Raw genomic sequence first — 20,829 nt, forward strand, 5'->3', positions numbered from 1 at the left:
AACCTTTAAAAACAAACTTACTGTGAGCTACAAAGCTGTTAATCAATGGAATATGATATCAGCCCACAAGTTTTAAATAATCATGTTTAACAGTCGTATTTCTGGTGGAAAAACTACATCCACCAATTTGACATTATATATATGTATACATATTTTGCAATAAATATAAAAGTTGTTTATATAATCCACATCTAAAAATCAATAGTTTTATATTCCTCTATCATTTTTTAATTCGACTCTCCCTTCGCAATGCTTCATTAGATTGTAGTTGTTTCCTTCATTGAAGCTGTTAAAGGCACTATGTAACTTTTCGCCCTCTAGCAGTTGAAAAAACAAAACTGCATACATTTTGCAGAAGAGCATTGTTTTGGTTGTGCTTCGCTCTGCGTGACTGTGGATACATTTGGTTATCCTACTGCTCATAAAACATCCACTACTATAGGCTTAAGAGATTTAACCAGTTTAGATGGAAAGGATCTCCAGCTGACCAGCTGAAGATGTTACTGTAGCTATAATAGACATACTTCCATGGAAATAAATTCCAGCACCGTCCTACAACTACACATAATGAAATAGATACTGCTTTACTAAGAACTCTACTGACCTGTCGAGTAATAAAAACGCCATCTCTGTGTTGCTTACATTTCAAATCCCTTAGTTCTCGCTACCTCCGAAAAGCCAAGCCGTTTTATTCTCGTTTCATTACGAGCTCTGTCACATTCTGTTTTTGCCAGCAGACTCTCCTCTGTTCGACATTTGTTTTTAAAAAGGGTGATTTCCTGAAGGTTTAAGACTTGGCGTGCTCCATGTCAACCTTTCTTGCTCGTTGACAACTAACCTATGCCACTCCCACACCATACATGCGTCAAAGTAGCCGGAGCAACTTTTCTATATTCACGGATATGACGACGCATGGGCGAGTGACGTATGTATGCAATTTCCCACAGAAACCCATCCCTCCTGGTATAAATATAACACTTATAATAGGCTTACCGTAGTGAATCAGGGTAAGACAAAAACACGTTTTGGTACACCGTCTTGTGTTTTTGTACAATTTTCAAATACTTTTTTTGCTTCAAATTAAAGTTTGTAATGTTGTGATTCACCTCATAGCTGGTTAGTTTGGTTCGTGGCTTATACATCTTTAACGCAGACTTTGAAAAAAAAAACCTTATGGAAAAAAATACTTCCGGAACCAAGGCTGCTGGAAAAGTGGGCTGTCACAGATGCAAGATTGTGGCAGTTGTGTTTGTATGCATCAAAGTCATCGCTTGCGATTAAATTGACTTCAATATTAATATTACTAAAATTTGTGTAAGTGTTCGTTTTTTGAAGATAGGCCTAATATATGGATAATATTATATAAATAATAGAAGTAGACATGAAATATTAATTTGAGTTGAAGTATTTTATATTTAAAGAGTAGCTGTGTAAAAAGTGGGATAGTTTAGAGTCAGCCTTAGCTTAGAGTCTTACTCGAGATCCATGTAAAAAAGGAAAAATTGCGGCTTTCTTTGACATATGCTGCTGCATTACATATGCCATGAATATCTTCTCACATTCATATGGGATTGACCAGCTGTGCCACTGGAAGAAAGATCATTTCTTGTCGTAATAGAGGGATTTGGCAGAAAGCGTCCATAGCATATATAGGCTGCACTGCTTTAAAGCTGCCACCCCTCTGTGAAGCAAATCTTCACCCCATCTTGCTAACATCCTCTCACCATGTATTCGACCATAGCACTTTGCACTTAATGTCTGCCTCACACCTTTCAACGACGTCATGTGCATTTGAAGGTCATTACAATATGTTTGTGTTCTCAGTTATGGGCTGAAGCTGCTGTCATAGTGTGCCTGCTTTTATTTTATGTGATTTATTATGTTCTCGGTGACATTATGTCACCATTTCCAGCCTCTTCAGTCCCATCATAAAAGGTCACTGATGAATCTCTTCATCTGCAGTGGCGATATTAAAATCTCAGAACGTAACCGCTTACATGCTGGCAGGCTAAACGAAACCCCCATTGAAACCTGCTGACGCAAAGCTTAAATAAACAGGTGTAGACAGAGGAGAGTTTGTTTATATGAAGGTTTTCTATGTAGTCTGAGACTTGTGTTGTACTGTAATGCAATCTGTGTGTAGTTGTCGGTGCGTGTTATGAGTCAGTAATCGTCCTACGGTGTGGTAATGAGTGTCCAGCCACATGTCAGGAAGTGTTCCAGAGGTTGTTTGTGCATTGTTGGTTTGAAACGGGATCTGTGGGTGTTGTGTGAGAATTGTGGGCATGAGCACGCAGATGCACGTCAGGCAGATAATAATGGCTATTATGGGTTTGAGGTTTCATTTGAAGTGCCAGGAAAATATCTGACACCTTTGCAGCGCAGACGTACACATGCACTCTCGTGCACACTGCGACCTCTGGTGAGAGCCAGCGGTTCCTGAGACCCTCGAATTCATGAGACGCAAACCCTCACAATGGGCTAGTAAAGTGCTATAAGAGGTCAGTGTTTGTGTTATTTTAGTGTGCATCTTTGCAATTGTTTTTTTTAGGGAAAATAGTGAAAAGTCCACTTATGGAAGTCTGTGTGGCAGCAGAATAAGTGTATTTTATCACCATTGCCACAAGACTTAAATATTATACATGTTAACACAAAACTAGTGTGAAAGAATCACTTGCCCACATTGCCTCCATTTACTATTTATAGGCCTATATGAAAACAGGAAATCACTCTTATAGATTGTGCTGTAGTTCGGTAATACACAATTAACTAAAACTGAAAATCTTCTCAATAAAAATACTCCCACCACTAAAAGGGTGATATAGACCGCTTAAATAAAACATTTAGGACAGTTGAATTAATATAAGTGCTTTAACAAAATTCTAAGCTTCACATTGTCCTTGCCCCGGATAGACTTCTATTATAAGTGCATTACATTACAAATGTAGACTACAAATGTGATTTACATTTGTTTTTATAAATCATGTCTATGGAATGTCCCCATAAAACATGAAAACACAACATGTGTGTGTGTACACACTGTGTATAAGGTGGGATAGAGTCTTTCCTTTGGTAAAGGGTCTAACTGAAATCCTGTCATGATGTGTAACAGTGTTTCCGGATTAGCATATCATTAGCTCATATCATTACCATGCCCTTTCCTCAGCACAGTTTGGGTTAGTGTCTATAGACAAGGTATCATCTAATCAAGAGGTTCACCTCTCCACACACCTGTCTTTTATCCTTAAAGACCCCATGATATCAGTATTGTTATCAGTGTGGCTTTTAGCCAAGTTACTCACTTTGCATCTAAAAGATGGCAAATTAAGTTCTTAGAGGATATTTTATATACATTTTTAAAATTGTATTTAAATGTATCTGCCATAACAGCTAAAATTATCGGCTTATCTGTATTATACGGGACTGGCATAATGTATCTGTGCATCCATATTCACGCATGGATCGACTTTTACTATATTTTGTTCAATAAAGAGTTTTTCTAAATTTTCAAACCCTATCTGCTTCCATCTAACATTTATTTATTTATTTAAATTTACTTACAATCATCAATTGATTGTGAAGGAACTGTGCCAGACTGTGACATTGTTTTGTTTATAGAGGGCTTGTTAAACGAACAACTTCCTGTGTCTTTGAAATTCATCAATATAGGGATGAGAACTGCACTTGTTAAACCATTACACATTAATTGAATTAAAAGAATATCAGTATATACTGGCATGAATATGCCCTTACGTCCACACACTCTGTGCTGTTTGTCCGAGTGTAATTTGCGTCCTATGTGTTTTCATAGTTTATAGAGGTAGTTTTTCTTCAGTCTGCAGTTGAGATATGATCTGCCAATCTGTGTTTCGATTCTCACATCTGTTTTGGCGATTTCCATTCTCCAGTTTCCTCATTTATCTTGGATGCGCCTGTCCTCTTTTTCTGATATTAAGTGCTGATGTGCATTTGAAACTTTCCCCCCTTTTTTTTTTTTTTTTTTTCAATCAGTTGTGTCCAACATGTGAAAGTCCCACCATCAGCCTTTTTAGATTCACATAATATCCCATCAAATGCAGGGCAAATGTTGTGAATGCTCTGGTGGATGTCAGATGCTGTAAGTATACAGTACATATGGAGTGAAAGATGGGGAGTGTTCTTATATGTGTGTGTAATCATGTGGACACATGGCAATGCTCTAATGGTAGTGAGGGAGCTTGTGTTCTATTAGAGAGAGCTGTGAGATAGATACGGCTGTGTCATTTACTGTGCAGTGGAGATGGAGACACACACACACACACACACACACACACACACACACACACACACACACACACACACACACACACAGAGCGTGGTGTTTAGCCTCTCTCTCTTTAGCTCCGTCTGTTATTTTTGGTATTTCCACACGTTTTAATTCTCCCCTCGATATACTTGCTGTTTCTTCCCATCGCGTTCTTCTGTGGGGTTGAGGTGAAAAAGTGCTGAGGGCAACGTTTCGACTGAGGCTACGGAGAGACAGAAACATGTCTACATCTCTGTAGGCAGGAGAGATAGAGATAGATTTATAGACAGAGAGAGAATGAAAGAATGTGTGAGTGAATGAGAGAGAGAGAGAGAGAGAGAGAGAGGGGAGAGAGCTGATGCTGTATGCTCTCTGCAGGGTGAGATGATGTATGACTGGAAAGGCCACATGTTGGCCGTGTGATGGATTAAAGCACTTTGTAGGAAAATTACCGAGAGCGCCTCGCCACCCCCAAGTCCTGTCTTTAATAAAACTCTACACACACACACACACACACACACACACACACACACACACACACACACACACACACACACACACACACACACACACACACACACACACACACACACACACACACACACACACACACACACACACACACACACACACACACACAATGAGAGAAAGTGTGTAGTAGTACAGATAAACACACCTGGACTCGGGTAATGCATGTTAATCTACATAAATTTACAGTCATTTGTTTAGCATTTAATTCAATACACCTGAGTGCCGGAAGAAAAAACTTGAATAATATAGTAGTGGTGGAAAGAATAGGCTGGTTTATAAAGATTTGAGAATAAGTTGTGGTTCAAGTCGACTTGAAACCGCACCTGCAACTCAATTGACTTCTGTATTGTGGTGTATTTATGAGAAAAACAGGATTTTCAATGAAAAAAAGTTTGGGATTTTAACCATCAGGAATTTATTGGATATTGAAAAGTGGGTGCTTTATACCAGAATGGAGCCAGACTTGAATATGAATTTGCAGTCGATTGTGGAGGAGGCTGAAGGTCAAGTTGACTTGAGAGCATCTTAATATATCCTAAAGGTATGCTTATTTAAAAAAAAACACGAATGTAATTGGCTATTATTCTTGTAAACTTTATTATATTAATGTTAAGCATCTTTAAATTACTGTGCTAACTATAAATTACCTATAGTATTTGAAAATGGTGCTTACATTTTCACTTCCACATATTCTGGATTGATGATGCTCCACTCCATTACTATTACACTACTGTTTAAAAGTGTTACGATAGTGAGTTTTTTATGTTATTTTTTTAATTAAAACATAAATTCCTTCCCATGCGGTATTGGCCTGGGTTAGAGCCCTATAGCAAAGTTACACTACTGTTCAAAAGTGTTGGGATAGTAAGTTCCATTTGAATACTTTTTTATTCAGCGAGGATGCATTAAATTTATCAAACGTGACAGCATTTTTTACATGACAGTAACAATATTTTTAATGTTACAAAATATTTCAAATAAATACTGTTCTTTTGAACTTTTGAAGGTTTCCACAAAATGATTAAGCAGCACAACTGTTTTCACATTGATAATAATAAGAAATGTTTCTTGAACACGACATTGGCATACTATTTAGATATTAGAATGATGATGTGACAATGAAGACTGGAGTAATGGCTGCTTTTGTCATCACAGTAATAAATTACATTTAAAAATATATTAAAATAGAAAAGTTATTAAATTATAATATTTCACAATATTTGACCAAATAAATGCAGCATTGGCAACCATAAGAGATTTATTTCAAAAACATATACAAAAAAATTGTACCGACCTCAAACTTTTGTACATGTTATTGTATGTTTTTTTTAGTAGTTTCTTCTCTTCCTCCGCCTTTTCCTTTTATAGCATTAATTGTGTAATTTAAGGAGAGAGAACATCTTGCATGTTTAATTAAGGTTTGAATTGGAATTGTTGATTCACAATAACAAAGTTTTGTCTTTTTGGTCTCACACAAAGCAAGCATATGATGTAGATGACTTGAAAAAGGTGCACAAGTCACCCTCGTCCTCTCATCTCCATGGATGAAAAGAAAATCATGCAGGTTGGAAGTGAAGGTGAGTAAATTAATAAAGTTAACCAGTACATTAACCAGTAACCTGGCATGTGTGACATAAAATAGTTTTGATAATTCATACACAATAAGACATGGCTCAATAGTAAATGGAGTCATTTTTGAATTGATGTTTACTATATGGTTTGTGATGCTGTTGTGGAAGTTGTTGGTTGATATGAGGTTTCCATGTTGTGGGCAGGAATTGAATTGGTCAGGGTTAGAGCCCTATAGCAAAGTTCTCCCTTCAGTTCACCTCCTGCTAAAGAATATGAATATTCAATGAAAGATTGAGAGGAGACAAACCGCAACAGAGAGAAAGAGGTTGAGGGTGGGAGGCAAAGACCAAAAGGCAAAGACCTTTTGTCCTCAACAGAGCTGTACATCAGGCTAACAATTCATCATTATCATCGTCATCATCATCTCTCTATTTATCCACCACTAAAAGAGTAGGGTTCTCAATTAGGTTAAAACAATGAAACTTAATCATATCAATTCACACATTTTTTTATAAACTCCCTGATGCATAATTTATATAACTGAATTAAAACCATTGTGATGAACAGTGTTTAGCTAAAAATTTAGACACACTTTATATTAAAGGTGTCATGACATAGCCTAATAATAACAATTTAAAAATGTTCCCTGAGGTTCACTTATAATATTCATATTTGTTTTTCACGAAAAACAAACAAAACTATATGCAGAAAAAAATAATACTATTTTCAACCTACATTCTTTGTCTGATTTTTTTTTTTTAAAGGGGTGGCTCCTTTAAGGCATGTAAGTATTCGGCCACTGCTATGATTGACTAACTCCATTGCATAGAAAACAGTATTAATGCCCTCTCGCTATTGCATGTGAGTAGCCTAAGGTTTTTGAAAACATTATCCTATAAAACCGTAATTTACAAATAGAGCATTATGATATTGTTTTCCTTACGCTTAGGGATGCAGCTTCTGTCAAGATTCAATACAGTTGACTGCTTTGTCTGTCAACAAAAGTGTATTTGCAAACTCTCCATTAGACTGTGCCTTGTTTACAAAACAATCTGCAGTCAAATGCTCCGAACAAACATATAATCCTTTGAAACGATTCGGGAAGCCATTAAAGTCCCTGTGAAGGCAATTCTAAAAAAAAAACATTTTTTCACTATTGCTGTGTTCCGGATTTTTTGGGCGGTGCTAAAACGGGGGCTCGATGACGCACCGCAACCCCTCAGAGCCTGAGCTCCTGGACACGCCCCAACTTGATGACACACTGGAGCTCCTGACGCTGGCCCCTCCCCTAACAATAGAGCAGCACATTCAGATCAGTTTGCCGCTCAATCGTGAGTTACTGTCAGTTACTACAGCCTACAGTTTGCTAGCTAGCTATGCCTTCGTCACGGAAATGCGTACTACCTGGATGCGATCACGTACAAAACAGATCGGTGTCCTTATTTAAATTTCCGAAAAACGATCACATCAAGAAGAGGTGGATTAATTTTGAAGAGCTACCTTGATGGAGAGCCGAGGATCGCCGCCAAAACCGGCCTCTGTAGTGATCATTTTACACGGGATAGATTTATAAACTTTCGTCGGAGACAACTGGGATTCACTGATAATCCGCTGTTACTGGTGAATGGGACCGAACCGACTATCTCCTGCCTTCATCCTCCCGTCGTGCCATCAACTGTGCCATCATCGGCAGTGCGTGCCTGCCCACCATTGAGTGAGTTGTGTGCTTGTGTGCTTATGTTTAGTAGGTAACAGTTAGTCGTCCACAGTTTAGTGTGGCGACTGCAGCTTTACAGCGAGTGGGCGTGGTTTCAGCGCAGCCAGCGGACACGCCCCCAGCGTTTGAGAGCAGAGAATAGCCTACTGCTCATTTTTGCAAGATTTTGATAGCTTACTTTATGTACTTGCCGTTTTTTTATCATTCAAATTTGGCTGGGTGGCTAATAACAGTTTCTGAGGTGTGACAAACTCAGTAGAACACATACTTAATTTTGACTTTGCAGTGACTTTAAAAATAAACCATCAACTTTTTCCTGATGCTGGGATCCTTCTGAAATCTGTACAAGAGACACAAACTAGCTAAACAAACTGTCAAAGAGAAGTTCTTTTACTCTTCCATTTGTCCTGTTATCAGGAGACGCGTGGCATGTATGTCAGTAGGCCTATGTCAGAAATGAAACGTGAATCTGTATGATGCATCCAGTGTAGACAGCATCAGTGAGTGATTATAATCTATTTGCTTTTAGTTTTGACATGATGCTCGAATCCGTGTTGACAGGTGTCAGCCGCTAAGCGACTGAACGATAGTGGGCGTAAGAACAGGTGTAAACAGGGCCACAGATCCCACAGCTGTTTTTGGAGTTTAATTAGGAGGACGTTTTAAGGATGATTTAATGATTCAAAGACCTCTTATATTTAAAATATTTTAAGGAAAATTTTATTACTCCTGTCATGACCTCTGTAAGTGTCTTAAACTAAAATTTTAAACAATGCACTTAATGTGTACACTGTAAAATACTAAGAAAATACAATTTCAGTCATTGTACTTTCACATTTAATTCTATGTGCTATTGCCGATTCAATGTGCTATTGCCGATATTGACAATCGACAAACCCCACCCCCAAATCATTCTTGTCAGTTATTGGCTGGAACACTGTTTGTTATGTTTCGTGGTGCGGGTGAACCCAGGTTGTTTTTGTTGCCATTTGTGGAGCCTGGGGTGTCCAGTGTTTTTTTACAGTGTGTTCAGGGGACAGGCAGCAAGCGAATAGTGAGGAGATGTTTGCTGTATACATCAGATATGTGACAAAAAATGTTTTGGCCTAAAAAACGCTTCACATCGCTTAGAGCACCTTTAAATCTAACCATACCACAAAACCGCTCCCTAACCTTATCCGTGTTCCACCTCAGTTGTAGCAAACGTGTTTTGTAATACAATATGAGCACAATAAAGTACACTGTATCAAACAATTAAACAAGTGCATTTTCGGACATGGCCATTGACTCCAATGTTAAATGGGTCCATGGCCAATTCTATTATAGTCAAAAACTCGAGAGATGAACCATTGTCAAAAAAATGTTGTCCACCACTCTTGTTCATCCAAAACAAACTACAATATAGACTCAAGGTGTTAAATACCGGAATTATCCTTTAAGTACAGATTACTAACATCTGGACTATGGAGTCCTGAACTAAAATAAACAAGATTAATGTTGCCTATAAACCATGGAATGAACCAAGAAAAGCTTAAAATTGTATGCAACTAAGAATCAAATCAAAGTAAAACAATAGCAGCAGAAAAAAAGACTGCAATCAAAAAACTTTACTGAACAAAATATATATTTTGTATATCAAAATATAAATATATATATACACACAAAGAAAAACTGCACACATCAGCTGTGGAATCAAAGAAAATTAATGCAATCTATTTGTAATTAACTGAATGCAAATGAACACATCTACAAGACAAATACAACAACTTCAGGTAAGAATGAATCATCAGCTTTATTACCTAGTGTTTTGTGAAATCTGTGGGTTGACATTACAGTAGTCATTCAATACAGGTGTTATGGAAGAATGTAAAAATAAACCACAAAAAATGACTGCTAACGCCTGAAGAGAGAGGTTTAAGACTGGTGGAGGATCTGCAAATAAAGATACTGACCAGTTGGATGAATTACTGACAGGTGTATAATTGAGAGTCAGTAACTTTTAGAGAAAGTACCAGCTGACCACGATTTCCAGGAGGAAGACTAGAGCTACTCCAGGAATAAATTGACGCTTAAATTAAACCTACCAGGAGTCGGGTTTAACTTCAGATTAATGTTGTTTTAAAGAACACACACACACACACACACGCACACACGCATGCACACACAGTCGCACCACGTATGTGTACTGTATGTATACGTCTATATATATATTGATCTTCACTGACATAGTCCAAGTAATCTATGTGTCTTCCTTAATCACAACATTAAACTGCCTCCTGTTCCACAATTTAGTTCTAAAAGTAGGTCTAGTCTTCCTCCAGGAAATCAGCTTATTAAACTCTGGACTAGACTATGTCTAGGAATATTATAGAGACCATATTTTTGTTAATCTGGTTTCAAAAGGCCATTTAAATCTCTAGGACTAGGCTTAATCTCGGTCCGAGAAACCACACTTATAAGTATACATTAATGAGAGTTTTATTTAGTATAAAGTGGGCTCAAATATTTATGCTACAAAAAGAATCAAATAAATCAAAATGTCCGAACAACCACAAAATGAATCAAACGGACTTCTAATGCAACATAAATGAGTTATTGATGAAATAAAAAAATAATTTTATTAGATGTATAGGGTAGGCAATTTAGGTAGGGTAGCAATCGCAAGCTAGCTTTGAAAGCATGAGATCCCAACCTCCCTTCAAAGCGATTTCCAAAAGCCACGCCTCCTTCAAAACACATGTGAACGAACACAGCAGAGTCTGCAAAGCGTCACGAGAAACGGTGTTAAATTACCTCATGTTTCAAAGCACAAAACATTACAATAATAATGAACGTAAACAACAGGGCTCTTACTTGTACCACCTGACTGCTGAAGATTTATTTAGACGTTGATAGTGTTGAAATAGAAACGCAAAAATCTGAGTCTGAGAGTGTGAACAGCTCCGGGCAAAATGCCACGGGCTGCCATCTCGTAATAAGGGTTATTACATGGTGCGAACGCAGCATACGCTCATTGTTTTGGTTCAGGAGGAACTGTAAAAGGTGGCTGCTGTCAGTGCTGTGTCTCTGACTCTTCTTAGCATGAACTGATGACGTGTGATGTCTGCGCTAGCAGGGTGCGCGGATGTATGGGATTACATACATTGACAGGCAGGTAGTGCATCATATAGTTCCTTTCGGATCGAATACAATGAGTGGACGAACATTTTTTTTTTTATCCTGAGACTTCGACAGAATATATATTTACATGTTTTAATATTTAGACCACTTCTATTATTGATTGCTATCAGGATGTGAAGAGAGTTTTAACCAGTATAACAAAATGTAAAACCTTTTTTTTGTCTAATACCCTACCTTTAATGACTTTAACATGTTGCAAAATATGCTACTGGAAATCTAGTTAATTTGGTTAGCTTTACTACTTTGAGTTACCGGTAGCTGCATCTAACCTCACGTTTTTCTTCTATTCTTTATCACGCAGACTTCCTTTTCCCGTTTAAAACAAAAACAGCACCCCCAGATTGTAGGTCCATAGCACCTCAGCAGCATGAGTGGTATTATTTCTGCCTGTGTGTGAATGTTTACAGGACTGTATGTATTTATTACACTGTGCACTGGAGTCCACAGAGCACCCCCGTCGTACAGGCCGTGGCATCACCGTTTGTGTCTGTATGTCCCCGAGGGGACATGTGTTCCACATAGTTTATGATTATGGTTTCTGTGGGGGAACAAGATGCGGCGAACTAACATGTGAGTTATACACCAACAGCCACACTCACAAAAAACACAAGAGGCAGGGACCGCACCATAGAGCTCCCCTTCGCGAGGTCTGATGTCTTTGTTTATTTTGTTGTTTTTTTCTCGCACATTCCTTCCCTCCTGTCATCTTTTAGATCTGACAGCAGGAGCAGCTCCTGGCAGCAGTTTGATAGACATGTCAGGAGTGTAAAATACCTGTGTGGTATGAAACGCTCGCACACACACGCAGAGTTCAGCTGTGCCGGGTTAGAATTATTCATCTCAACCTGATCCCTGTTGGTCTCTGAACCGCAGGATAGCTGAAGCATTAACGCTGCCTGACTTACTTTATATAGTATTCAATTAACAGGCGGCATTTCGGGATGCTGTATTTAAGACCAATTATTGGCTTAGGTGTAGTAACAAAATAGCATTTTGGGGTAGAATTTGTAGCGTTGTCTGTGAGCCAGGTATTGATTTGTTTTTCCGATGGACTTTTCTTGGTGTTTTCTTAGAACTTTCCTAGAACAGTTCATTTGAGTAATGGATTCAGTTGTTTATGTACAATTCAATTTCTGAGTTCTGCAGAGATACATACTGCAACCAGGTAATGTATATGGGCTTTTAGCCTTTTTACAACTCAGAAAAGTCAAGAGAGATAGGAAAAAGGGAAGAGAGCTTGGAAATGGGATCTGGACATGACACAGGTCAGCCTTTACCTGCATTTATTTTATTCTTTTACATTATTTTAGCTTGAAATGGCACATTTATAAAACTTATAACGTTTAACTTACGTTAAAATCACCTATCCAAAATGTAAAGCACCCATTTCATTACATGACTTATGGCATAAATATGGCAATCATAGAGGTATCAAAGTACCATGAGATTTCGGCCATTGCAACAGTACCTCTTTGTCAGTGATGCGGACTCATTTCTGGACACAACTAACGTCATGGTGCATAATCTCAAAGTTCGCTTCGTCTAAATTTCATAATCTAAATAAATACACTAACGTTTGATTTACTGCTAGAGATGGCTGCTAGACCGTGTGAATATAGAGTCATTTTCATGGCTACAATAACAACTAACGAAACACTCCTTAATTAATGTTGTGGGTGCATTTGCATTGTGTTACACTGATACGCCCATTTACGAGAACGTCCAGGCTGAAATATGATTATCACATTAAACCCAGATATGATTAGTGTGTGTTTCGTGCAGGAGCTGATGGAGATGATCAGTGTTTTGATGACAGTCTGAGGGGCTGATCCTGACCGAGATGCAGAGACTGAAGGCGTGTGTAATTGATAGTGACAGTCCTCTCCTACATTTAATTGCTGACCATGAATCAGATTACTTCCTCAAACTGCTTTCATTAGCGCTAAGAGATCTGTGGCAACACAGCTCGCTCTGGATTCATATTGGCCTGTGGTGGATGGCTACCATGTGGGTGCTTATGGTTCTCATATTCTTAAAGATGACTTGTTTGATTTGTGACATGATAGATTATTTTTGGTATAGTATTGGTATATCCATCCATCCATGCATCATGAAGGATATTATAGTTCTTAAGATTTGCTTTTTTTGTGAGGGTGTTTGCATGGGTCGGGGGGTGGGGGGGGGATTTCATTTATTTTATTTGATAGATGTAATGTTGATTTATTTAGCTTTAAAATCCCCCTGTAGTCAATAATTGTATCCCTTAAACCTAATATTTGATCACCAAAATTACATATTTAAGTGTTTTTTTCCTTGAAATAGCGATAATTCCTTAATGCCTTAAAATAGCTTGAATGTAACTCTACACCCTTGCCTCATTTAGTATACGCGGTTCTATGAATATGCAAATTAGCCCCGCCTCCACTCACTCACACCAGCTCAGAGATCCACTTGTTGATGATCACACATGGTTGCAAGGTAGTTTGTGACGTCAGAAACAACAGCGATTTCAAACCGCATTTTTGAGATTTTTGTCTTTGGTTCACTGCAGTTTTAAGGTGAAAATACTCAGCAATGGTGTTGACTTATGAATTACACATGGTTTGTCTTAAAATACATTAAAAACAGCACATAGACATATAAACAATATTAAAACCTTGATTTTCACCACATGGGGACTTTAAAGAAATGCAATAATAAACGCTCCCCACTCTTGCGTTTCTCAATCACAGGCGGCTGTATTGTCTGCTATGCATGCATACAGTATATGGTCTCTTGACAATGAAATTGCACAGTTTTCTAGATTAAGGGGCCAGCACAGTTTACCCTCTCACACATCTTACCCCACTCCTACTGTAGTCCTCAGTATACTTACAAGTCTATTTTAGTCAGTCATCTCTGTGAGACTGCCTACTGTTACAGCCATTTCTGTGAGGTATACTGTCATCTCTGGGAGATACTTTTACAGTCATTTCGGAGGTACTTTAGTCAGTCATCGCTGGGAAATACTGGAGTCAGTCACGCTGAAATAGTATAATATACTCTGAGGATGACAGGCATGTCATTGAAGTTGACATTTGAGCAAAAACACTTTGAAAGCAAGCCTATGCTATTAGAATGACTCTCACAGTGGGGTTTATCAGCCGTCTTCGCTGTCAAATGAAAGTGTTTTTCTGTTTGCTGCGAGTTCGTTCACAATTACGTACCGGCAAAGTAAAATAAAGCATGTACGAATGTACGATGATTTTTCAACCAGACAGCGGGAGCTAAATGGCATTAGTACAGGTTGAATGGAGACAGCCTTAGTTCGGTCCACTAGTGTTAGCATTGCGGCCACATGTGACCAGACTCGGACCCCGTACACAGCATGGGGGAGTGTGCTAGAGCTCTCCCTGCCGCTATCCATCAGCGCAGGTCTCGGCTAGCCCGAGCTCGGCTCCCACTGAGCGTAATGGGGTGTAGGAGAGCCCAGGGAACAGTGTGCGCTGCGCTAGGCTCGGGCCTGGCAGCATTATAAACTTACTGTGTGATTATTGTCAGAGCGGGACTCTAGCGCCTGGGGGTCCGCTGTGATGGGTAGTGTGTCAGAGAGGAGAGCGAGAGAGAGAACACAAGCTGAAGGAGAGAGAGGAAGCAAGGGGAGGGGGAAGATAGATGGCGTGGTAGACAAAGGGAGCTGGAGGAGAGAAATACGATGGAAGAAAAAGGATAGAGAGGGACAAGCAATGGAGAATCAGTTAGAAAGCAACTCTATGGTAAGGGAGAGAGAGAGGGATGGAAATTAGAGAAAATTGTTAAGAGCCTGACTGTGCCAAGATTGTTTTTCCCTTGTTTTGTTTTTTTTGCCGCCTCTAAACGCCGGAGATGTGGCCTGTCTCTGGCGAGGAGAGGGAACTCAATTTGGGACAATTTACTCTACAGTCTTCTCGCTGATATACCTTCGGGACAGAGAATAGGGAGCGAATGAAACTGAAGGAAGATAAAATCAGCGAGACACTGACACACACAAACACACACACACACACACTCGTACCGCACACACATGGATTTCACTTAGTTAGCTTGAACTCTCCCAGTTGGTCGATATGATTTGGTCTCTATGGCAATGAAAATGAAAAACCTTTGAAAGGGTCAAAGGAAAGCCACTGGATTTGATTTAGCTCCACCTTGAAGATTGATGTGGCTAGACAGGGTGTGTGTGGATGCGGGAGTGTGTCTGATGTGGATATTTTGTGCCCTGTATTTGCATGGCACTAACCTTATGCTTCCATCTGACCTTTAACCCAACATTTAATCATACAGGACTGCACAAAAATCACATTGTGGAAGCAGCCAAGTGTTGGGGAAGCTACTTGTAATGACATAACTAAGTTACTAAAAAAGTAGGTAACTTTTCCCTTAAATAGCCTCAGATATGTAACCATATTATTTATATCAGAACCATATTTTTCTGGCTCAACCAATGAGGTTCATTCTCGCGTCAAGCAGGTTATAAAAACAAAAGCCTAAATTTAATTTGTTCGTCATATAAAGGGATTGTGTCTCTTCAGAAAATTTTGGACTAAACCGCTCAATTTATATGGATTAGTTTTACGATCTCTTTATGAACTTTTTGAAGTGTTAAAGTGGTAGTTGAAGATGAAGAAGTGGCTCAGATTTTATTAAAAATATCTTCATTTGTGCTCCGAAGATGAACAAAAGTCTTATGAGTTTGCAACAACACGATGGTGAGTAAATGACAGAATTAATTTTTTTGGGTGAACTAATCCTTTAACAACCATATAAACAATCACAGCGCAATCTGGATAGTTTCTGGACTTTTGGTTAAATACAGGTTATTTTCATTGTGTATAAAACACAATATGCTTCAAATAGTTATTTATATCTGCCCTATTAATGACAAAACAAGGCAATGTTGCTGTTGTGGGAAAAAACGAACAAAGAATACCCATCACAGCAGTTCTCCCCTCTGTCATGTTTAAAGTTTATCGCCCGCACGGTGCACGATTAGAAGATTCGAGTACAAAAATGATCTGAGTTTCCCAGTAAAGACAACTTGAGAGGGACATTCATGTCTTATTTTCGAACTCGTATTTACATTCATTCCGATAGCACTTGAAGGCAGAAAAAGTGCATTAAATGGTAAAACTGTTTTGCTACAAACCAGTGTGTTTATAATTAAGGCAATACATTAAAATGCTATGGTAATAAATACAAGTTTGAAATATCAAGCAGCATAACAAGCTGTTTTGTACAGCTAAAAATAACTGGAAGCGGATGACACCGGAAGCTAGACACATTAAATTTACAAACGGATGGCCTGTTCTCATGTGAAAAATAAGTGGATTGGGACAGGCCTTGGGACTCTAATAGGTGAATTTTTTTTTTAATACGGTTCTTTTATGAGCCATCCAGACAAGCTGATTCACTTGAATAAATTGAAAAAGCTCATCTTTAAAGGTGTATGCAAACACTCAGAATGAGTTCTCCAGCACTTCGATTGTTGTTCTTTGTTAACATTGCCTAGGCAAGGCAAAGTAAGTTTATTTATATAGCAGAATTCATACACAATGGTAATTCGAAGTGCTTTACATAGAATTTAAAAATAAAATAAAATAATTAAAGTAAAATAAAATACAGTGCAAACAGTCAGATAAACAGTGGCACAGCTAAACAGATGTGTTTCGAGTCTGGATTTGAATGTGACTACTGTAGAAGCACATCTGATCTCTTCTGGAAGCTGGTTCCAGCTGTGGCTGGCATATAGCTAAAAGCAGACTCTCCTTGCTTTGAGTGAAGCAGATGTGATCCTAATGATCTGAGTGATCTGTTAGGTTTATATTCGGTTAGCATATGCAATGTATTAAAGGATAATTCCGGTATTTAACACCTTGAGTCTATATTGTAGTTTGTTTAGGATGAACAAGAGTGGTGGACAACATTTTTTTGACTGGTTCCTCTCTCGAGTTTTTGACTATAATAGAATTGGCCATGGACCCATTTAACATTGGAGTCAATGGGCATGTCCGAAAATGTCATTAAAACAGCCAATAATGTTCGTTTACAAAACTGTTAAACTCACCGAGTGGTTAGTGGTGTTAGTTGATGATTATAAACAATATATCGTCGCAATATATGATTCCAATCCGTTTATTTTGCTATAGTGGAACTATTTTTTCAGACACTTCACAACCGTGTAACTTCCGCTCAATATTTGAATCTGAAGCGTTAGCACACTCCCGACCACTTGATGGCGATAACCGATGTTTATGTCTCGCGGGACACTCACGGTCATAGTCGAGTTCAACTTCATATTGCACTGGTCAGTGGTCACGTCTTTCAATATGGTTAGAATTTGTGCGGTCAAAAACTGCGGTGAAACGGAAGCGAGCAAAAAGACTACATCGACCAAATGTAAACAGCCCCCTTTCCGTTTCCAGTAGCGCATTTATATTAACGAGCACTCAGTCCTTCAACAGAATTCAATGGGATTTTACAAAATGACGAATAAAACACGACAGAAACTGTATTTCGCAACACTTTTTGTTTCTGGAACATCAACTAACATCACTAATCACTCAGTGAGTTGCACAGTTTTGAAAACTAATGTTAAAGGTTGTTTTAATGACATTTTCGGACATGCCCATTGACTCCAATGTTAAATGGGTCCATGGCCAATTCTTTTATAGTCACATTGTCAAAAAAATGTTGTCCACCACTCTTGTTCATCCAAAACAAACTACAATATAGACTCAAGGTGTTAAATACCGGAATTATCCTTTAAGGTCCTAGGCCATTGGGTAATTTATATAGCAGTAATAATACTTTAAAATCAATCCTAAATGGAACTGGGAGCCAGTGTAAAGACCTGAGGACTGGTGTGATATGTTAATTTTTTCTGTTTCTGCTCAGGATCCGGGCAGCAGCGTTCTGTATGAGCTGCAACTGACTTATGGTCTTTTTGAGAAGGCCAGTGAGGAGTCCATTACAATAATCCACCCTGCTGGTGATGAAAGCATGCACAAGTTTCTCTTAAGTCTTGACTGGAAACTAAGCATCTAAAGACGTGCATAGACGCACGTCTTTCACTGTTGGATAGTATTTATTTTGAAAGTGAAAAACTGTAGTTGAAACGAATTTGCGATTCGATTATAAATGCAATTGCTCTACTGTATGTCTCACCAGACTGGGTGGAGATTCGTGCTTGCGGTGAGAGCAGCCCGTCTCTGAACTAGCAGTAATAAGGCGAGATTGTGACTCCAAATGTCTCCAAATTTGTATCGAAAAACTGAAAGGAAAACCAATGAAACAAACATTTCAGTTATTAGCTATTTTAGATTCCACAGTGTCTTTAACATACAATAATAAAAATGAACACAAGCATTATATAATAAAATGCAATATATGTTGTTTTTATAACAGTTTGAATGTGCATTTGCCAACATTATTGAATTAATGCTGTCATTTAGTTTATATCTATTTATGTATCTGTCTGTCTACATGTCTGTCCCTGTAGTTCTGCATGAACACGATGCTAACAATAAAATCACATTTTTGATTGGAATGCACACAAATGTATAGCTTGAATCCGGCAAATGCATAAATGTGAAATGTAATATCGATCACAAAGTTATTATGAAGTGTTAACAAATAGTTTTGGTAATTGTTTAGTTGTAGACTATTCAAAAAATATATAAATAATATGTTTGTATGTGTATATATATAATGGTGTTAGAGATATAGATGTATTTGTATAATTGTCTACAGCCATTCACTTGATTTTATGGCAAGGGCACTGAATATTTTAGCAGTGGATGTGCTGGAAAGTTGGACAGTGTGCTCTTTATGCCCGGAGGCTGCTTTAGTATGCAGAGCAGGCTCGAAGGCTCTATTGATGAGCTATCGCACAACGCCCAGCTACCTCAGACTGCTGACATAGCGCTTCCTCTTTCCCAGCTCTCTCGTTCTCCGGGTGTCTCTCCTGAGCATAGAGATCTGACTCTTCTCGTCCATGAGAGGAGGAGTATGAACAAGTGTGTTTGATCTGGAGAAAGAGAGCGAGGTCAGTATCATAGAAAACGGTATCTGCATGATTTCTGAGAAAAATCTAAAGAGATAACCTGTTTATACATTGGTCCAAAAGTCTTTTTGTGCGAGTTTGTTCTTTATTTATTTATAAAATTCTTTATTTATATAATATATATTTTTTTATTTTCGATAAAAGAAACATTTGATATAAAGAAGAATTATTTAAGATTCTGACGTATTTCTGTTACTTATCAAATGATCAAATTTGATAACGTGGATCATGTTAACTATGTTCTGATCAGGTGAGATGCTCATCCTTACACTGAAGCACAAAATTATTTTTGGATTATTGAAAACATGGTCATCAGGCTTTACACAAACTTGTGGAGTTCATGCAGCTCAAGTGCTTTTGTCATTAAAGCAAAAAAATTGGAAATACCAAATTAAAAAAAACAGAGAAATTAACTTTTCTCTCAAAATGTTTTGCTGTTAATTTAATTTTTAAATGTATAAAATTAAAAAAATTATGCAAAATCTAAGCATTTTCACCAACAGTCGTAATGTTTGAGCCCCAGTGTGTGTATGTCAATGTCAGATTAAAAAAATTAAACAATGAAGAGGGATTATTTTTTCCTAGGGACAGCTGCGCTTGGTTATTTATGGAGGGAGGGTAAAACACAAATTAAAAGGTAAACAAAAAACACACAAATGGTTGAATGAATTGGAATGCTCCAATAAATCAAATCTTGACACATCGAAACAACTTTACACAGAGGTGTGATTTTTAATTTTATGTGGCATGTTTATGCAAATGAGTTTTTTTGTGTGTGTGTGTAGGGATTCTCAACTAGACCAATGCTGAGCTGACAGGAAGAGAGGAAGCACATATTGACATGTGTTTAGTGTGTGTGACGATTCTCCCTTCATCCCGTCTGTGTGTGTGTGTTTGCTTGCACACGTGCACACTCTGTGGCACTGAGCCCCCAATCCCCCCCCCCCCCCCCCCCAACCAACCCGCCACACTGCTGCACTGGGAAGGGTTTCCAAGGAAACTGTCACCCATGGCGAGGTCCGGTGAGGGTGAACTGCCTCTTGCATGCATACCTAAATTCAGACCCCTGAAACCTACAACACGCCACCCCAGAGCGACAAACCCACTGAGTCAAAAATCACCTTGAATTAATTGCACTCCGTGTGTTAACCATTTTATCGCGCTGCTGTGTTCCTATTCATGTCTTTGAGGTGAAAACTCTAAAAGTCAAACTCAAAAGTCTATATTTATTATTTTACTGTTCTTTTTTTCAGTGCAGATTATTCCATGAATAATAATAACAAAAATATTATTGGTAAAAATACATTTATATTATGAAAATAACTCGCATTCTAATATAAATTGCATAATTTTCATGATTTAATCGATTTAATGTACTTTTAAGAAAAATTATTGTTTACATCCATGTTTTTACATGATACCTGCATACAATTATGTAATTATTTTCTGTAATTACATCTATAA

At 38.1% G+C, this 20,829-nt stretch overlaps 1 protein-coding gene across 1 annotated transcript in view; it reads left to right on the forward strand.

Annotated features, from left to right (window-relative positions):
• The first annotated feature begins 7,727 nt into the window (after positions 1-7,727).
• Positions 7,728-20,829, forward strand: part of LOC307005097 (uncharacterized protein) — a 155,371-nt gene continuing 142,269 nt past the window's right edge. Inside the window, exon 1 of the transcript XR_013799216.1 lies at positions 7,728-8,102. The gene's annotated coding sequence lies outside the window, so the exon portion shown is untranslated. The remainder of the gene's footprint in view (positions 8,103-20,829) is intronic.

Source organism: Phoxinus phoxinus (genome assembly GCF_949152265.1).
Source record: "Phoxinus phoxinus genome assembly, chromosome: 10".
NCBI classification, from domain to species: Eukaryota; Metazoa; Chordata; class Actinopteri; order Cypriniformes; family Leuciscidae; genus Phoxinus; species Phoxinus phoxinus.